This window comes from Ranitomeya variabilis, chromosome 2 (assembly GCF_051348905.1).
Source record: "Ranitomeya variabilis isolate aRanVar5 chromosome 2, aRanVar5.hap1, whole genome shotgun sequence".
Taxonomy (NCBI): domain Eukaryota; kingdom Metazoa; phylum Chordata; class Amphibia; order Anura; family Dendrobatidae; genus Ranitomeya; species Ranitomeya variabilis.
This window is the reverse complement of record NC_135233.1, coordinates 896,753,981-896,772,968: the sequence shown is the minus strand read 5'-3', so window position 1 is coordinate 896,772,968 and position 18,988 is coordinate 896,753,981. Positions and strand designations below refer to the sequence as shown.

General features: G+C 43.0%; 1 protein-coding gene across 1 annotated transcript in view; it reads left to right on the top strand.

Moving 5' to 3' along the window:
• The first annotated feature begins 1,468 nt into the window (after window positions 1-1,468).
• KCNMB2 (potassium calcium-activated channel subfamily M regulatory beta subunit 2) overlaps window positions 1,469-18,988 on the top strand; it is a 999,199-nt gene continuing 981,679 nt past the window's right edge. Inside the window, exon 1 of the mRNA XM_077290498.1 lies at window positions 1,469-1,635. The gene's annotated coding sequence lies outside the window, so the exon portion shown is untranslated. The remainder of the gene's footprint in view (window positions 1,636-18,988) is intronic.

The following is an 18,988-nucleotide window of genomic DNA, read 5'->3' as shown; positions in this document are numbered from 1 at the left end:
AAATAATCTTTGAACTGGATGCACAAATAAATGGGATGTTCACTTTTTTCATCTGAAAGAAACCATTTGAGTGCCAAGTGATTTATTACTATTGGATTGACGGGCTGGAAACCTGACTTGGGCACCACACAGGATCCTTGAGTGCCGTGTGTTTTGTCTTTTTTTGTAATTATGTCAGTAACGTTATAACAACCACACAGTAGTTTAAACCCCTCTCTGTGCAATATTAGAGTTCCCACTTGCACAATGCCTTAGGTATCATTTTCAACAAATTGTTTATATCAAAGATTATATTAATAATTTCATCTATTACACGCTCCTCACTCAATATATTTTTCACAGTCTATAGATGTCACTGTTCTACTTGATGTATGATACGTACATGGAATTAGTCACTGACAAAACCTTTCTTGAAAACATAAAATGTTTAGTCTTGCTTTGTCAAATAAATAATTTCAAGGCAGTGTGAGTAAATATATTTTTATATATTTTACGGCTAATAAGATATTCATTGCCTGAAGCTTGAATAGCCTGTGTCAATGTGTTTTCGAAAGAGAATAGCGCTCCATAAAGAATATTCATAAATTCATTTTCAATTCTTCCTAATGAAGAAAAAACCCATGTCCACATTAAATTGTCCACCGTGCACCTGTCCTATCGGAACGCTCAAGAGACTGATATATCACCCTCCTTCTAAATCAAAAGGTGATCGATAAAGGCAGCATAATATTTCTTTTATAATATATACAGCCTAATGGCTTGACATAGAAGACTGACTTATTCCACTATTTATATGGCTATTGATCTATGATGGTCTGGAGGAAGGATTATATTTTTGTTGATTAATTAAAGGCTGCAAACTTTAATCCTGCTTTAGATGAAGAAAAAAAAACTTGTAAATCATAATTAATTCTGGATCATATTAGTCTAATTGTGTAGAACATAGGAAGGAAATCTGAGGTTTAAGAATATTCACTTCTTAATTAAATGTTTTGAAGTTTTTAGATTCAGGAAGTGATTTTCTCCCTGTAAAGTCTCAGAGGCACACGGTACACAGGAGGGGGAAGAAGCGAGGGGCAGGTCTATCGTCTTCAGTTTTTTGATCATTCCATGCCACTCAAACATAGCTGAGCAATTCTATGCATTTTTCTATATTCATTTCTCAAACCTCTTCTTACCGTAGAGATGATTTCACTGAACTGAAAAATATTTTCCCACCCTCTTTTAAAGAGATCATTCCATGTGGACTGCTAGATTAGGCATATCACAGTATTTCTCCCAGACAGGCTATTGCAATATTTATTAAAAAACAGAAGCAGCATTTCAATCAGAGGCGTATAGACCCTGGCTAGCCCATGCTGTAACCCATGATGCTACCTCAACTGAGTTTCTGAGAACTAATTTTAAGCTTGCTTTCTGGCATGTGATGCATCCTCCTTGTTCTCCTAAACTATTTCAGACATTTTGAGCACAGAGCATAAAAACATGACTTAGCCCTGGTGGTTAAGACATTAATAGTCCCCCGCCAGAAGGCTTGATCTAATAAACACAACAGTATCACTGATGGGGGAAGTTTGGAGGATTCAACAGGATCTATGCTTGAGTCATTGACTAGGATGTGACATCCTCACAAAGGTAAGAATTGCATGGAAACACAAAAGAATCTGTTGCTTAATGCATTGTATCTGAGCAGCTGCTGCCAGCAGAGGAAAAAGCATGTGCAAGCAAACTGGCAGGCAATAATGGGAAAGGAAAGATGTCTGCTTACATTGTACTAATATAATACTGTTAGTAATGTGTTCTGTTGGGAAGAGAAATTTATTGAGGACAAGCAGGCAGCTGGGAGTGCACATAGACATCCCTTATTTTTATGAACAGAGGTCGTAAAGACTTGGCTCTTTCATTCTGTGCCAGCTGAGTTGTTGGAAGGGAAGATGGGTGTGTTGTGGGAAGTGAGAATCCTGCAAAACGGAGAATGACAGCTTTGAAACCTGTAGATATTGAATTTATGGCATGCATACACATTGTGATGACTGGATTCATGGAAGTAGGGTGTGTACATGGCAGTCTCATCCGGATCCATCTAGGAAAATACTACATTATGCGTGGTGAAAGACGTTTGCTTATCGCTTACCTGCCAGATGATGGTTAATATAAAGACTTTGACATGTTTTTCCCTCCCCTGGATCTGTGATATTGATAAAAGGACATGACTTATAGGTTAAGGAGGACCATTGACACCAAGCTTTTGCACACTTTGGTCACGGAAGAGTTAAGCAGCAACAGAATGCGAAATGTCACTGGAGCGTGTTAAATATTCACATTGTAAACAAAGGACTATTCAGCATGAGTAATTTCCTTGCGTCCTTCTGTTTTCATTTCAGCTTTGCTGTAGGCAAATAATTATTGTAAAATGGAATATGCAGAAGAGAAGATAATTAAATACTTTGTAATTTTCCTCATAGACACCTAAGTGATCTATTAGCGAACGTGATCATTATTAGAAGAAACTAATTAAGAGGTTCCATTAATGACCTATAAAATGAAGGCCAACAAGTGATTTTAAGCTTCATTATTTAGTGCTAGGGAGTATTCTAAGCTTTCACAGGGATCATAATGTACACCAAGAATAAGCTGGTCTCTCGACTCATTCTGGAGGTGTTTAACATGGCCATTAGTTTTAAGCAGGGTTGTGATTTCTCCCTAAGACATCTACTTTCAGTTACAAGTGTTTAATAAATGTGATCTTAATTTGCAGAACATTTGTTCTTTCGCACTTGAGAAGTGATTTAGTATGTATAGAAATATTAATAAGTAAGGAAGGAATAATTGGTACTATTACTCAGTGGGCTGCACATTAACATCTTGGAGTTTCTTATAAAAGGTCTAGTTAACATGTTAAATAAGGAGCTGCTATAAGTAGACTTCTCAGCATTGGTGGTCTTACTATTGTAATGATCAACAGGAGACTATGTCGGGTGGGTGGGCTGCATAGGGTGAATAGGGTTTACACTGTGCCATTGAACAAGACAAACTTTACACGTGTCTTAAAGAATTACTAGATTGCATTGTACATTCAAGAAATATCCCATAATGTGTATTTTTCATCATATATTGTTATACTATTTTAAATGAGTGTCAAAATTGGCAGTAATTTAGATGTACTGTGAAGGAGGATTAACCACTTAGTGACCAAGCCCAATTTTTCCCAAACCTGAAACTTGTCACTTTATGTGGTATTAACTTTTTTATTGTTTAGTTCCCTTATATAGCACCATTAATTCCATGGCTCTCTGCAGACATTTTCATCACTATCACCACAGGGACTCAATTTAAATTCCCCATCTCTATGTCTTTGAAGTGTGGGAGAAAATCCATGCAAACAAGAGGGGGGAAACATACAAATGCTTGCAGATATTGACCTTGATGGGATTTGAACGCAGGACGAGGTTGATATGTTTTGTGTTTATTTCTAAAAATCTGGGAAATTTTATTAAAATTTAGAAAAATTTTCAAAATGTGCAAATATTGAATCTTTATACCCTCAAACCAGTTAGCTATTCTACACAAAAAATAAACAAAAAAGAACTTTTTCCATATGTATACTTATTGTCAGCATCATTTTTTAAGCATCCTTTTACTTTCTTAGGATGTTAGGAGTTTCACAGTAACTTTTTTATTTTTTAAGATTTACAAACATTTTTAAGCACATATTCTGTTTTCTCTTTGAGGGGCCTATATATAGGATAATCACACAGAGTGATACCATTTTGAAAATATCACCCTTCAAATTATTCAAAATTTGTGAAATGAAGTTTGTTAACCCTTTAGGTGTTTCACAGAAATTAATACAAGGTTGAATGAAAGGAATTAAATATTAAATTGATTCCATTTGTGCTAACATCCTTGTTGGCAGACCAGAAAGCTATTAATTGGCCTCAAATTTAAATGAAAATCTTCAAGACCACATGATCCCAATTACAGGGTATCAATGAAGTTAAAGAGGAAGTCCCCTCCTTATGCTAACCAACTAGACACCATTGCTGCTATTGACAGCAGCATATAGGCAGTTAAACAGTCACAACCAGTAAGTCTTTTACCAGCTTCTTTACGCAGTACGGTTATATAATGACCTCCATTCTGCTGCTTCTGAGAGAAAGTAAAGCATGATCTGTTGTTGTCATAGCAGCTAGTCTTCACCCACCAGCTCACGATAAACTGACAATGGGAAAACCTGTCTCCAGAAGAAAACTCATGAAAAATATAGGATACAACAATGATGGCCATATATGTACACATTGATAACTGTTATTTCTAAAATGTTACTTCTATAAACAATCACGCTTTCAATCAGTGAAATCCATTAGGATTTGCCTGTATTTATTAAAAGTAGTTGTTGAATGGATCAGACGAAAATGGAAGTTTTCGTTCTAATGTGAACCCAAACTATAATGTTGTGAGATTTATTCTGGCTCTGTGAATTGCCTTGTGTGACTTTTAACAACTGAGGCTGTAGAAAAGAACAGGTAAAAGATAGAAAACATAGCTATAAGCATCATTGAGCAGAACAAGTAGAAATTACTTTGCTAAGTAGTTGGTCATAGTTGGTGGCTAGTAGTTTGCCTAATCTGCCATGTTCCCTAACACTGTTGAACTGTAATGCTGACTTACAAAAAAAAGTACTTCAAAATGGAAAAAAAAGTTCTGCGGAAGGAAGTTGCAGTAGTTGGTGGAAGGAATTAGAGTTTTGACTTTTGTAGAAGGCCAGTTTCATAAGTTTGTGAAACATGGTTTGTACTTTGATCAGAATTACTTAGATCCATCGCCAGGTCTTCTGACCTGATCTAATTGCCTCATAGATGTACTGGAAATGATGCAATTAGGTGATGTCAGGAGACCCACAAGTCAGCCCAGGTATTGCAGTCTGAGCCTGGACTGTGTGAAACTGGTCCAATGGAGAGGTAAGGAAAAGAAGAACAAACAAGGAGCTGATCTGAGTTGATTATCAAAATGTAGATCAGACTGATAATAGTTATTAACCAGATTAATATATTAGTCAAAAGTAGAGATGACCAACCCGAACAGTAAAGTTTGGCGTCCGTACTGAACACCTACTATTCAGGCACGGACATCAAACATGGACTTCCCCAGAAAGTCCATGTTACTGTTTGGGTTTGGCCCCCCAACATCGGGTTTTTCTCACACTGTCATGCACATGACAGCACGGCAAACACTGCCTTTGATCGGTGGTAAAATAACAGTGAGAGCTAATAACAGCAAGAGCAGGTGGCAGCTGATGGGAGTTTTCATCAGCCGGCGCCTGTGCTCTAAATAAATAATTTCCCCTGTATTTTTGAGAACCAGCCAGGCAAAACTGACAGCTGCAAGCTGCAACCCACAACTGTCAGCTTTAGCAAGATTGGTTATCAAGAAAAGGGGGGTCTCCATGCTGTTTTTTTAATTATTTAAACAAATAGTTTAAAAAACACGGCATGGGGTTCCCCCAATGTTTGATAACCAGCCAAGTTAAAGCAGGGGCTGGTATTTTCAGTTTGGTAAGGGACCAAGGATATTGGCCCCTCCCAGCCTAAGATAGAATCCCGCAGCCACCTGGAAAAGGTGCATCTGTTAGATGCACCATTTCTGGTGCTTTGCCCAGCTCTTCCCACTTGACCTGTAGCAGTGGCAAGTGTGCTTCATATTTGAGGGGTTGATGACACCTTTGTATTGTCCAATGACATCAAGCCCACAGCTTAGTAATGGAGAGGCGTCTATATGATGCCTCTCCATTACTAATCCTATAGTTACATAATAAAAAAACACACAGCAAATATAAAGTCTTTTATTCGAAATAACAAAAAAAACACCTTTTTTATTTAAAAAAAATAAATAAATACTCACCCAGCAGTGGCAAGTTGGGTAATATTTGTGGGGTTGATGTCACCTTTGTATTGCCAGGTTACATATTCATTACTAATCATATAGTTATATGGTAAATAAGCACACAGCCAGAATAAAGTCTTGAAAGAATGACACTGACTCCTTTAATGATTTTAAATTAAACCATATTCACATCAACGCCCATTACATTGAAGCTCTTGTCTCCTGCCATAAAACAAATTAAAAAAACAACCATAGTCCTCATTTGTCCGTCATTCTGTTCCATGCCATAATCCATGTCTAGGGATAAGCAGTTTTCTACCTGAAAGGTGCAAAGATGTGACCATACAGGCCATACTGAGGAATGTGCTGCTCAGACTCAGTAACTAGCGGTGACATCATCAAGGTTACTGCCAGTCACTAAGGCTGCATTTCTAGCTGGTCCCCTGAACTGTGGTGACCTCCAGTGAGATCATCGCTAGCACAGTGTGAAAAAGTCTCTCGGAGCAGAGACTTGGCATCTTGGCACCATTCAGGTGAAAAATCCAGACATGGATTATGGTGTGGGACAGAAAGTCAGATAGATGAGGAATATCGTTGTTTCTTATTTTTGTTTCATTACAGGAGACAAGGGATTCAATGGAATGGGCATTAGGTGAGTATAACTGTTTGTTATTTAAAAAAAAAAGGAAAAGTGTGTTTTTATTTCAAATAAAGGACTTTATACTTGCTGTGTGTTTATTTACAATATAACTATAGGGCTAGAAATGGATACCTCTCCTTTACTAAGCCATGGGCTTGATATCACCAGACAATACAAAGTTGATATTAACCCCACAAATATGAACGGCATTTGCCACCACCACAGGGCAAGGGGGAAGAGCCATCAAGTAGATGCACCATTCCTGGGCATCTGCAGGCTGCTATTTTTAGGCTGAGGGTGCCAATATCCATGGCCCCTTACCAGCCTGAGAATACCAGCCCCCTGTTGTCTGCTTTAGCTTGGCTGGTTGTCAAAAATGGGGGGACCCCATGCCATTTTTGAACATTACTTATTTAAATGATTAAAAAAACAGCATGGGGACTCCTCTGTTCTTGATAACCAATCTTGCTGAAGCTGACAGCTGAGGGCTGCAACTCGCAGCTGTCAGTTTTGCCTGGCTGGTTATCAAAAATACAGGGGAACTCACACCATTTTTTAAAATTATTTATTTAAAGCATAGGCACCTACTGATGAGTACTCCCATTAACCGCCGTCTGATGTTGCTGTTTTTAATGGCAGCAGGCATTGGCTGATGGGAGTAATAGCCCCATCAGCTGATGCCAGTCACTGGAGGTAAATTTTTTACCTCCAATCACAGGTGTGGGCTCACACTGTCATTTAACAGCATGGGAACTGCGGCTCTCTGACTGATGGTAATGATTTTACTGCTGATCAGAGACAGTGATTGCCGTGCGGTCATGCACATGACAGCATGGCGAACACTGGATGTTCGGGCCTTACATTCAAGTGAATTGGGTCCGGGTTCAGGTCTGGGTACTGTTCTGGTACCTGAACACAAACTTTTTTTAACTGTTTGGCAGAATGAGTAAGCCAATCTCTATTCAAAAGAAATAAATGTTTACTTAACCCCTTAGTGACGGAACCAATTTGCCTCTTAATTACCAGGCCAATTTTTATAATTCTGACCACTGTCAATTTATGAGGTTATAACTCTGGAACACTTTAACGGAACCCGATGATTCTGAGATGGTTTTTTTTTCATGACATATTGTACTCCATGTTAGTGGTAAAATTTCTTTGATATTACTTGTGTTTATTTATGAAAAAAACTTAAATATGGCAAAAACTTTTAATTTTATGTAGGGTTGAGCGAAACGGATCGGTCATTTTCAAAAGTCGCCGACTTTTGGCAAAGTCGGGTTTCATGAAACCCGATCCGATCCCAGCGTGGGATCGGCCATGCGGTACACGATCTTCGCGCCAAAGTCGCGTTTCCTATGACGTTTAAAGCGCCATTTCTCAGCCAATGAAGGTGCACGCAGAGTGTCGGCAGCGTGATGACATAGGTCCTGGTCCCCACCATCTTAGAGAAGGGCATGGCAGTGATTGGCTTGCTTTCTGCGCGTGACAGGGGCTATAAAGGGGCTTTCCCGCCGACCGCCATCTTACTGCTGCTGATCTGAGCGTAGGGAGAGGATGCGGTCGCTTCGTCAGAAGCAGGGATAGCATTAGGCAGGGTAAATTAACCCCAAAATCGCTTGTGCTGTAGCGATTTCCACTGTCCAACACCACCTTTTCTTTGCAGGGACAGTGGAGGCTAGATTTCTGTGCAACAGCTCTGTAGGTTATAAGGCTCCCTGATAGCTGCGTTGCTGTGTGTACGCCGCTGTACAAACCAACTGCTTTTTTCAAAGCACAAATCCTGTTGCTCCTTCATTTCTGCACAGCTATCTTGTTTGTTTGTCCACACTTTTGACTTTTGTGTGCAGCAGTCCTTTTTATTGCTGCCTGACATACTTTTCTGAGATTACTGTAGGGAGATAGTAATTGTAGTACAGTCCCTTCTTTTTTTTTTTTTTTTTTTTTTGTTATATCTCTTCAAGCCACTTTCTGCCACAGAAAGTATACTCTAATACAGTGGCCCAGATTTATTTACTAGTCTCCCTGAAAAAAAAAAAAAGGGGCAGATTAAAATTGGCAAATCTGCATCAGTGCCAGTCCTGTCTGTGGCATCTGTTTTTGTTTTCTGCCACAGAAAACCTACTGTATAACAGTGGGCCTGATTTCTTCACAATTCTCCCAGAAAAAATAAAACAAGTGGGAGATTAAGATTGGCAAATCTGCATCAGTGCCAGTCCTGTGTGTGGCATCTGTCTTTGTTTTTCTGCCACAGAAAACCTACAGTATAACAGTGGGCCTCATTTATTCACTAGTCTCCCTGAAAAAAAAAAAAGGGGCCGATTAAAATTGCCAAATCTGCATCAGTGCCAGTCCTGTGTGTGGCATCTGTGTTTCATTTTCTGCCACAGAAAACCTACTGTATAACAGTGGGCCTGATTTTTTCACAATTCTCCCATAAAAAATAAAACAAGTGGGAGATTAAGATTGGCAAATCTGCATCAGTGCCAGTCCTGTGTGTGGCATCTGTCTTTGTTTTTCTGCCACAGAAAACCTACTGCATAACAGTGGGCCTGATTTCTTCACAATTCTCCCAGAAAAATTAAAAAAAGTGGGAGATTAAGATTGGCAAATCTGCATTAGTGCCAGTCCTGTGTGTGGCATCTGTCTTTGTTTTTCTGCCACAGAAAACCTACTGTATAACAGTGGGCCTGATTTCTTCACAATTCTCCCAGAAAAAATAAAAAAAGTGGCAGATTCAGATTGGCAAATCTCCATCAGTGCCAGTCCTGTGTGTGGCATCGGTCTTTCTTTTTCTGCCACAGAAAACCTACTGTATAACAGTTGGCCTGATTAAATCACTTGTCTCCCATATCCAAAAAAAAAATTAAAATAAAGGGAGAATAATCTTGCCAAATCTGTGCATCTGTGCGAGTGCTGTTTGTGGTATCTGTCAGTCATTTTGTGCCACAGGAACTATACCGTGATATAGTGGGCCTGATTAAATCCCTTGTCTCCCATATAAAAAAAAGAGGGACATTTCTATTGCCAGTGTGTGCATCTGCGTCAGTCCTGTTAGTGCCATTTCTGCCAGCCTCTTTCTGCCAATCAAACTGTGTAGTGTAATACAGTGGGCCTGATTTTTCCCTGCATTCTCCCACACATAAAGAGAGACATATCTATTACCAGTGTGTGCATCTGTGTCAGTCCTGTTGTGAATTAGACTTTTTGGCTCCCTCTTGTGGTTACTAGTGATATGACTCTGGGATTGTCTTTCCTCAGTTTGGCACCCACCTGGGTCGTTAGTCCGGGGGTGTTGCTATATAAACTTCCTGGATCCTTAGTCCAGTGCCTGGCATCGTTGTAATCAGATCCTTTCTGTTTGCTCCTGTCTGCTGGTCTTGGTTCGTGCAAAATTAAGCTAAGTCCTGCTTCTTTGTTTTTTGTTTATTTGCTTTGCTCTTATTTTTGTCCAGCTTGTACTAAATGTGATTCCTGACTTTGCTGGAAGCTCTAGGGGGCTGGTGTTCTCCCCCCGGGCCGTTAGACGGTTCGGGGGTTCTTGAATATCCAGCGTGGATATTTTGATAGGGTTTTTGCTGACCATATAAGTCATCTTACTATATTCTGCTATTAGCTAGTGGGCCTCTCTTTGCTAAATACCTAGCTCATTCTTACGTTTGTCTTTTCCTCTTACCTCACCGTTATTATTTGTTGGGGGCTTGTATCCAACTTTTGGGGTCTTTTCTCTGGAGGCAAGAAAGGTCTTTCTTTTCCCTTCTAGGGTTAGTTAGTTCTCCGGCTGGCGCGAGACGTCTAGAACCAACGTAGGCACGTTCCCCGGCTGCTTCTATTTGTGGTGCTAGGATTAGATATATGGTCACCTCAGTTACCACTGTCCTATGAGCTGTTTTTTTTGTGTTTGCAGACTTAGTAATTATTTCTGAGACCCTCTGCCATTGGGGTCATAACAGTATGCCAGGCCAACATTGAATGTTTAATGCATTGCAGAAGTGGGATAATAAGAAAGGAAATTCTGAGTTGTTTTTTTTTTCTTCCTCTCTTCCTCCCCTTTACCTCTGAGTGGCTTAAGCTTGCTGCAGACATGAATGTCCAGACTCTGATTACAAGTGTGGATCAGCTTGCTGCTCGTGTGCAGGGCATACAAGATTTTGTTACCAGTAGTCCTATGTCTGAACCTAAAATACCTATTCCTGAACTGTTCTCTGGAGATCGATTTAAGTTTAGGAATTTCAGGAATAATTGTAAATTGTTTCTATCTCTGAGACCCCGTTCATCTGGAGATTCAGCTCAGCAAGTTAAAATTGTTATCTCTTTTTTACGGGGCGACCCTCAGGATTGGGCTTTCTCGCTAGCGCCAGGAGATCCGGCATTGGCAAATATTGATGCGTTTTTTCTGGCGCTCGGATTGCTTTACGAGGAACCCAATCTTGAAGTTCAGGCAGAAAAAGCCTTGCTGGCTATTTCTCAGGGCCAGGATGAAGCTGAAGTGTATTGCCAAAAATTTCGGAAATGGTCCGTGCTTACTCAGTGGAATGAGTGTGCTCTGGCCGTAAATTTCAGAAATGGCCTTTCTGAAGCCATTAAGAATGTGATGGTGGGTTTCCCCATTCCTACAAGTCTGAATGATTCCATGGCGCTGGCTATTCAAATTGACCGGCGTTTGCGGGAGCGCAAAACTGCTAATCCTCTGGTGGTGTTGTCTGAACAAACACCTGATTTAATGCAATGTGATAGAATTCAGACTAGAAATGAGCGGAAAAATCATAGACGTCAGAATGGGTTGTGTTTTTACTGTGGTGATTCTACACATGTTATATCAGCATGCTCTAAACGCCTAACAAGGGTTGTTAGTCCTGTCGCCATTGGTAATTTGCAACCTAAATTTATTTTGTCTGTGACTTTAATTTGCTCATTGTCTTCTTACCCTGTTATGGCGTTTGTGGATTCAGGTGCTGCCCTGAGTCTTATGGATCTGTCATTTGCCAAGCGCTGTGGTTTTGTTCTTGAACCGTTGGTAAATCCTATTCCTCTTAGAGGTATTGATGCTACGCCATTGGCGGAAAATAAACCGCAGTTTTGGACGCAGGTAACCATGTGCATGACTCCTGAACATCGGGAGGTGATTCGTTTTCTTGTTCTGCATAAAATGTATGATTTGGTCGTTTTGGGTCTGCCATGGTTACAGACCCACAATCCAGTCTTGGATTGGAAGGCAATGTCTGTGTCAAGTTGGGGCTGTCAGGGAATTCATGCTGATTCCCCGCCGGTGTCTATTGCTTCCTCTACTCCTTCGGAAGTTCCTGAGTATTTGTCTGATTATCAGGATGTATTCAGCGAGTCCAGGTCCAATGCTCTGCCTCCTCATAGGGACTGTGACTGCGCCATAGATTTGATTCCAGGTAGTAAATTTCCTAAGGGAAGACTATTTAATCTGTCTGTACCTGAGCATGCCGCAATGCGTTCGTATATCAAGGAGTCTCTGGAGAAGGGGCATATCCGTCCATCCTCTTCCCCTCTTGGTGCGGGATTCTTTTTTGTGGCCAAGAAGGACGGATCTTTGAGACCTTGTATTGACTATCGGCTTCTGAATAAAATCACTGTTAAATTTCAGTATCCTTTGCCTCTGTTGTCGGACTTGTTTGCCCGGATTAAAGGTGCCAAGTGGTTCACCAAGATAGATCTTCGTGGTGCGTACAACCTTGTGCGCATTAAGCAAGGAGATGAATGGAAGACAGCATTTAATACACCCGAAGGTCATTTTGAGTACTTGGTGATGCCTTTTGGGCTCTCTAATGCTCCCTCAGTGTTTCAGTCCTTTATGCATGATACTTTCTGGAAGTATCTGGATAAATTTATGATTGCTTATCTGGATGATATTCTGGTTTTCTCTGAAGATTGGGACTCACATGTGGAGCAGGTCAGGATGGTGTTTCAGGTTTTGCGTGAGAATGCTTTGTTTGTTAAGGGCTCATAGTGTCTCTTTGGAGTACAGAAGGTCCCCTTTTTGGGGTTTATTTTTTCCCCTTCTGCTGTGGAGATGGACCCAGTCAAGGTCCGAGCTATTCATGATTGGACTCAACCCACGTCAGTTAAGAGTCTTCAGAAGTTCTTGGGTTTTGCTAACTTCTACCGTCGTTTTATCGCTAATTTTTCTAGCGTTGTTAAACCTTTGACGGATATGACCAAGAAAGGTTCTGATGTTGCTAACTGGGCTCCTGCAGCCATGGAGGCGTTCCAAGAGTTGAAGCGCCGGTTTACTTCGGCGCCTGTTTTGTGCCAGCCTGATGTCTCACTTCCCTTTCAGGTCGAAGTGGATGCTTCTGAGATTGGGGCAGGGGCCGTTTTGTCGCAGAGGGGCCCTGGTTGCTCGGTAATGAGACCATGTGCTTTCTTCTCTAGGAAGTTTTCGCCTGCTGAGCGGAATTATGATGTTGGCAATCGGGAGTTGCTGGCCATGAAGTGGGCATTTGAGGAGTGGCGTCATTGGCTCGAGGGTGCTAAGCATCGTGTGGTGGTCTTGACTGATCACAAAAATCTGATGTATCTCGAGTCTGCTAAATGCCTGAATCCTAGACAGGCCCGCTGGTCACTGTTTTTCTCCCGTTTTGACTTTGTGGTCTCATATTTACCAGGTTCAAAGAATGTGAAGGCTGATGCTCTTTCAAGGAGCTTTGTGCCTGACTCTCCTGGAGTCGCAGAACCAGTTGGTATTCTTAAAGAGGGAGTTATCTTGTTGGCCATTTCTCCTGATTTGCGACGTGTGTTGCAGAGATTTCAGGCTGGTAGACCTGACTCTTGTCCACCTGACAGACTGTTTGTTCCTGATAAGTGGACCAGCAGAGTCATTTCCGAGGTTCATTCCTCGGTGTTGGCAGGGCATCCGGGAATTTTTGGAACCAGAGATCTGGTGGCTAGGTCCTTTTGGTGGCCTCCCTTGTCACGGGATGTGCGGTCATTTGTGCAGTCCTGTGGGACTTGTGCTCGAGCTAAGCCTTGCTGTTCTCGTGCCAGCGGGTTGCTCTTGCCCTTGCCTGTCCCGAAGAGGCCTTGGACACACATTTCCATGGATTTCATTTCAGATCTCCCGGTGTCTCAGGGCATGTCTGTCATCTGGGTGGTATGTGATCGCTTTTCTAAAATGGTCCATTTGGTGCCTTTGCCTAAGCTGCCTTCCTCTTCCGATCTGGTTCCTGTGTTCTTTCAGAATGTGGTTCGTTTACACGGCATTCCTGAGAATATTGTGTCTGACAGAGGATCCCAGTTTGTTTCCAGGTTCTGGCGATCCTTTTGTGCTAGGATGGGCATTGATTTGTCGTTTTCGTCTGCCTTTCATCCTCAGACTAATGGACAAACGGAGCGAACTAATCAGACTCTGGAGGCTTATTTGAGGTGCTTTGTTTCGGCAGATCAGGATGATTGGGTGACCTTCTTGCCGTTGGCTGAGTTTGCCCTTAATAATCGGGCTAGTTCCGCTACTTTGGTTTCGCCATTTTTCTGCAACTCTGGTTTCCATCCTTGTTTTTCCTCAGGACATGTGGAGCCTTCTGACTGTCCTGGGGTAGATTCTGTGGTGGATAGGTTGCAGCAGATCTGGAATCACGTGGTGGACAACTTAAAGTTGTCACAGGAGAAGGCTCAGCGTTTTGCCAACCGCCGCCGCGGTGTGGGTCCCCGACTTCGTGTTGGGGATTTGGTATGGCTGTCTTCTCGATTTGTTCCTATGAAGGTCTCCTCTCCTAAATTTAAGCCTCGCTTCATCGGTCCTTACAAGATATTGGAAATCCTTAATCCTGTGTCCTTTCGCTTGGATCTTCCGGTGTCGTTTGCCATTCACAACGTGTTCCATAGGTCTTTGTTGCGGCGGTACGTTGTACCTATGGTTCTTTCTGTTGAGCCTCCTGCTCCGGTGTTGGTTGAGGGCGAGTTGGAGTACGTGGTGGAGAAGATCTTGGATTCTCGTCTCTCCAGACGGAGGCTTCAGTATCTGGTCAAGTGGAAGGGCTATGGTCAGGAGGATAATTCCTGGGTGGTTGCTTCTGATGTGCATGCGGCCGATTTAGTTCGTGCCTTTCACGCTGCTCATCCTGATCGCCCTGGTGGTCTTGGTGAGGGTTCGGTGACCCCTCCTTAAGGGGGGGGTACTGTTGTGAATTAGACTTTTTGGCTCCCTCTTGTGGTTACTAGTGATATGACTCTGGGATTGTCTTTCCTCAGTTTGGCACCCACCTGGGTCGTTAGTCCAGGGGTGTTGCTATATAAACTTCCTGGATCCTTAGTCCAGTGCCTGGCATCGTTGTAATCAGATCCTTTCTGTTTGCTCCTGTCTGCTGGTCTTGGTTCGTGCAAAATTAAGCTAAGTCCTGCTTCTTTGTTTTTTGTTTATTTGCTTTGCTCTTATTTTTGTCCAGCTTGTACTAAATGTGATTCCTGACTTTGCTGGAAGCTCTAGGGGGCTGGTGTTCTCCCCCCGGGCCGTTAGACGGTTCGGGGGTTCTTGAATATCCAGCGTGGATATTTTGATAGGGTTTTTGCTGACCATATAAGTCATCTTACTATATTCTGCTATTAGCTAGTGGGCCTCTCTTTGCTAAATACCTAGCTCATTCTTACGTTTGTCTTTTCCTCTTACCTCACCGTTATTATTTGTTGGGGGCTTGTATCCAACTTTTGGGGTCTTTTCTCTGGAGGCAAGAAAGGTCTTTCTTTTCCCTTCTAGGGTTAGTTAGTTCTCCGGCTGGCGCGAGACGTCTAGAACCAACGTAGGCACGTTCCCCGGCTGCTGCTATTTGTGGTGCTAGGATTAGATATATGGTCAGCTCAGTTACCACTGTCCTATGAGCTGGTTTTTTGTGTTTGCAGACTTAGTAATTATTTCTGAGACCCTCTGCCATTGGGGTCATAACACAGTCCTGTTAGTGCCATATCTGCCAGCCTCTTTCTGCCAATCAAACTGTGTAGTGTAATACAGTGGGCCAGATTTTTCCCTGCATTCTCCCACACATAAAGAGGGACATTTCTTTTGCCAGTGTGTGCATCTGCGTCAGTCCTGTTAGTGCCATATCTGCCAGCCTCTTTCTGCCAATCAAACTGTGTAGTGTAATACAGTGGGCCAGATTTTTCCCTGCATTCTCCCACACATAAAGAGGGACATTTCTATTGCCAGTGTGTGCATCTGCGTCAGTCCTGTTAGTGCCATATCTGCCAGCCTCTTTCTGCCAATCAAACTGTGTAGTGTAATACAGTGGGCCTGATTTTTTCCTGCATTCTCCCACACATAAAAAAGGGAGATTTAAATTCACAACAAGTTCACGTACACCTTCTACCTTATTTTACAGGACCACATAACGGTTGTTAGTTTGATTACATTTTTCCAATAATGAGGAAGTCTGGTGGAAGAGGTCATGGCCGTGGGCGTTCATTGCCAGCTGGTAATGATGTTAGTGGTGGTGGTCGTGGAGCATCAGGTGGTCGTGGGAAAAGCAATATAGCCCCTAAGTCTCGAGTTGTTGACCCAGCGTCCTCATCTGGCTACACAAGGCCTCAAAGTCTCCCTTTTATGCGAGTAGGAAAACCGCTTTTGAAGCCGGAGCAGCAGGAACAAGTATTGATTTCATTGCTGACTCTGCCTCTAGCTCTTTCGCCTCCTCCTCAGAAAGTGCCAAATGTCAGAGCAGTGCATCGCCAGTGGATGCTCCCAGTCAGGATCAAGTCGCTTCCTTGTGTCCTTCACCCAGAACAACAGTGAAGGATGCGTCAGGCGACACAACTGGTTACTCCATGGAGCTCTTTACACATACCGTGCCTGGGTTAGAAAGGGAAATTGTTAACAGGCCATGCCCATTACAAGATGAATCGGACATGGAGTGCACAGATGCACAGCCACAGCCATATTATTATGCTGTTCCTTTGACTCAGATCAGAACATTGCCCTCGCAGTGTACTGATCCAGAATCTGACCCCGATGAGACTATGGAGCCCCGTCACCAACGCTATAGCACCGGCTTACACGGTGACCCAGAGGAAGGTGCACAGGACATAGAAGAGGAGGTCATAGATGACCCAGTTGTTTACCCCGATTGGCAGCCATTGGGGGAACAGGGTGCAGGCGGCAGTAGCTCTGAAGCGGAGGAGGAGGAGCCGCAGCAGGCATCAACATCGCAACAGGTTCCATCTGGCAGGCCCGTATCTGGCCAAAAACGTGTGGCAAAACCAAAACCAGTTGTAGGACAGCGTGGCCATCCGGTTAAAGTAGCTCAGTGTGCAATGCCTGAAAAGGTATCTGATAGTAGGAAGAGTGCAGTCTGGAATTTTTTTAACCAAGATCCCAATGATCAGCGCAAAGTCATCTGTAAGAAATGCTCAAGGACCTTCAGCAGAGGTCAGAATGTTAAAAATCTAAATACAAGTTGCATGCATAGACATTTAACCACCATGCACTTGCAAGCCTGGACAAACTACCAAACGTCCCTTAACGTTGTAGCACCCTCTCACAATGAAGCTAGTCAGCAACGCGACATCCCTTCCCTCACTGTAAGCCCACCATTTACCACACCACCTGCAGGTAATGTGGCGGTTTCGTCGCAAGGCCAAAGCAGTCAGGGAATCACCAGGTTCGTGGTAGGAAAAACTGTATGTAGGGCAACAGCAAGAATACCATCACCAACCCTCTCTCAGTCACCCATGTCCACCGGCACCCCCGCTAGTTCCACCCTATGCAGCTCTCCAGTCCAGCTCACCCTACATGAGACTCTCGTTAGGAAAAGGAAGTACTCATCCTCGCATCCGCGTACACAGGGTTTGAATGCCCACATTGCTAGACTAATCTCGTTAGAGATGATGCCCTACCGCTTAGATGAAAGCGAAGCTTTCATAACCCCGATGGACTACGCTGCACCATGCTACGAGCTACCCAGTCGACACTTTTTTCCGGAAAAGCCATCCCAGCCCTCCACCAGCATGTAAAAGACCGCATTGTCCATGCGCTCAGGCAATCTGTGAGTAGAAAGGTGCACCTGACAACAGATGCATGGACCAGTAGGCATGGCCAGGGGCGTTACGTCTCCATCATGGCACACTGGGTTAATGTGATGGATGCAGGGTCCACAGGGGACAGTAATTTTGGGACAGTTCTGCCTAGCCCACGGTCTAGGAAACAGTTGGCTGTAGGCGTTCGTCACCCCTCCTCCTCGTCCTCCAGCAGAAGCGAGAGCTCGTCCACAGACCGCAGTCGCACGACCACTCCATCCGCAGCTGCCACTGTTGCACACGAGGTGTCCAATTATAGAACAGCTAGTGGCAAGCGTCAGCAGGCTGTATTGGCAATGAAGTGTTTGGGCGACAACAGACACACCGCGGAAGTTCTGTCCGAGTTCTTGCAGCAAGAAACTCAGTCATGGCTGGGCACTGTACTGTTGTGAACTCTATTTTTGGGCTCCCTCTAGTGGTCACAAGCAGTACTGTGTATTGTTGTCTTTCTGCAGGTTGCAGCATCAGCTGGTTCGTTATCCTGGTTGGTTTCCTATTTAGCCCACCTGGATACTCAGTTCCTTGCCTGCTATCAATGTATTCAGTGCTCTTCAGATTCCTTGTGTCTACCTTGCTCCCAGTCTCTCCAAGACAAGCTAAGTTTTTGTTTGATCATTTTTTGATTATCAGCGTTCATTATGTTTTAGTCCAGCTCGCTAAAATGTGATTTTCTTGCTTGCTGGTTGCTCTAGGGGACTGAGTTTCTCCCCCCACACCGTTAGTTGGTGTGGGGGTTCTTGAAATCTCAGAGTGGATATTTTGTAAGGGTTTTTTACTGACCGCATAGATTCCCTTTTCTATTTTCTGCTATCTAGTATTAGTGGGCCTCATTTGCTGAATCTGCTTTCACCCCTGTGTATGTGCCTTCCTCCTACCTCACTGTTATTATTTGTTGGGGGCTTCTATATCTTTGGGGATTATTTCTCTGGAGGCAAGAGAGGTCATTCTTTCTCTCTAGGGGTAGTTAGTTCCTCAGGCTGGCTCGAGACGTCTAGGATTTTTAGGCACGTTCACCGGCTACTTCTAGTGTGTTTGGATAGGTTCAGATTTGCGGTCAGTCCAGTTTGCCACCTCCCTAGAGCTTGTCCTATGTTTGTTACTTAGCTGGAGTAATTTGTGATCCTCAACCACTAAGGATCATAACAGTATAGCAGGCCAAAAAGTGTTTAATGCATCGCAGAAGTGGGATAAAAAGATGACCTGAGTACATTTTTTTTTTCCTCCCGCTTTTCCTATGCTGCAGTCTGTTTAGCTTCTTTCATCCCCTTGAACTCTGGGTGGTTTTGAGCTCAGCTGCAGACATGAATGTTCAGACTCTGACTTCTAGTGTGGATCATCTTACTGTACGGGTGCAAAGTATTCAGGATTTTGTTTTTCATAGCCCTATGTCAGAACCAAAGATACCCATTCCTGAGTTGTTTTCTGGAGATAGATCTA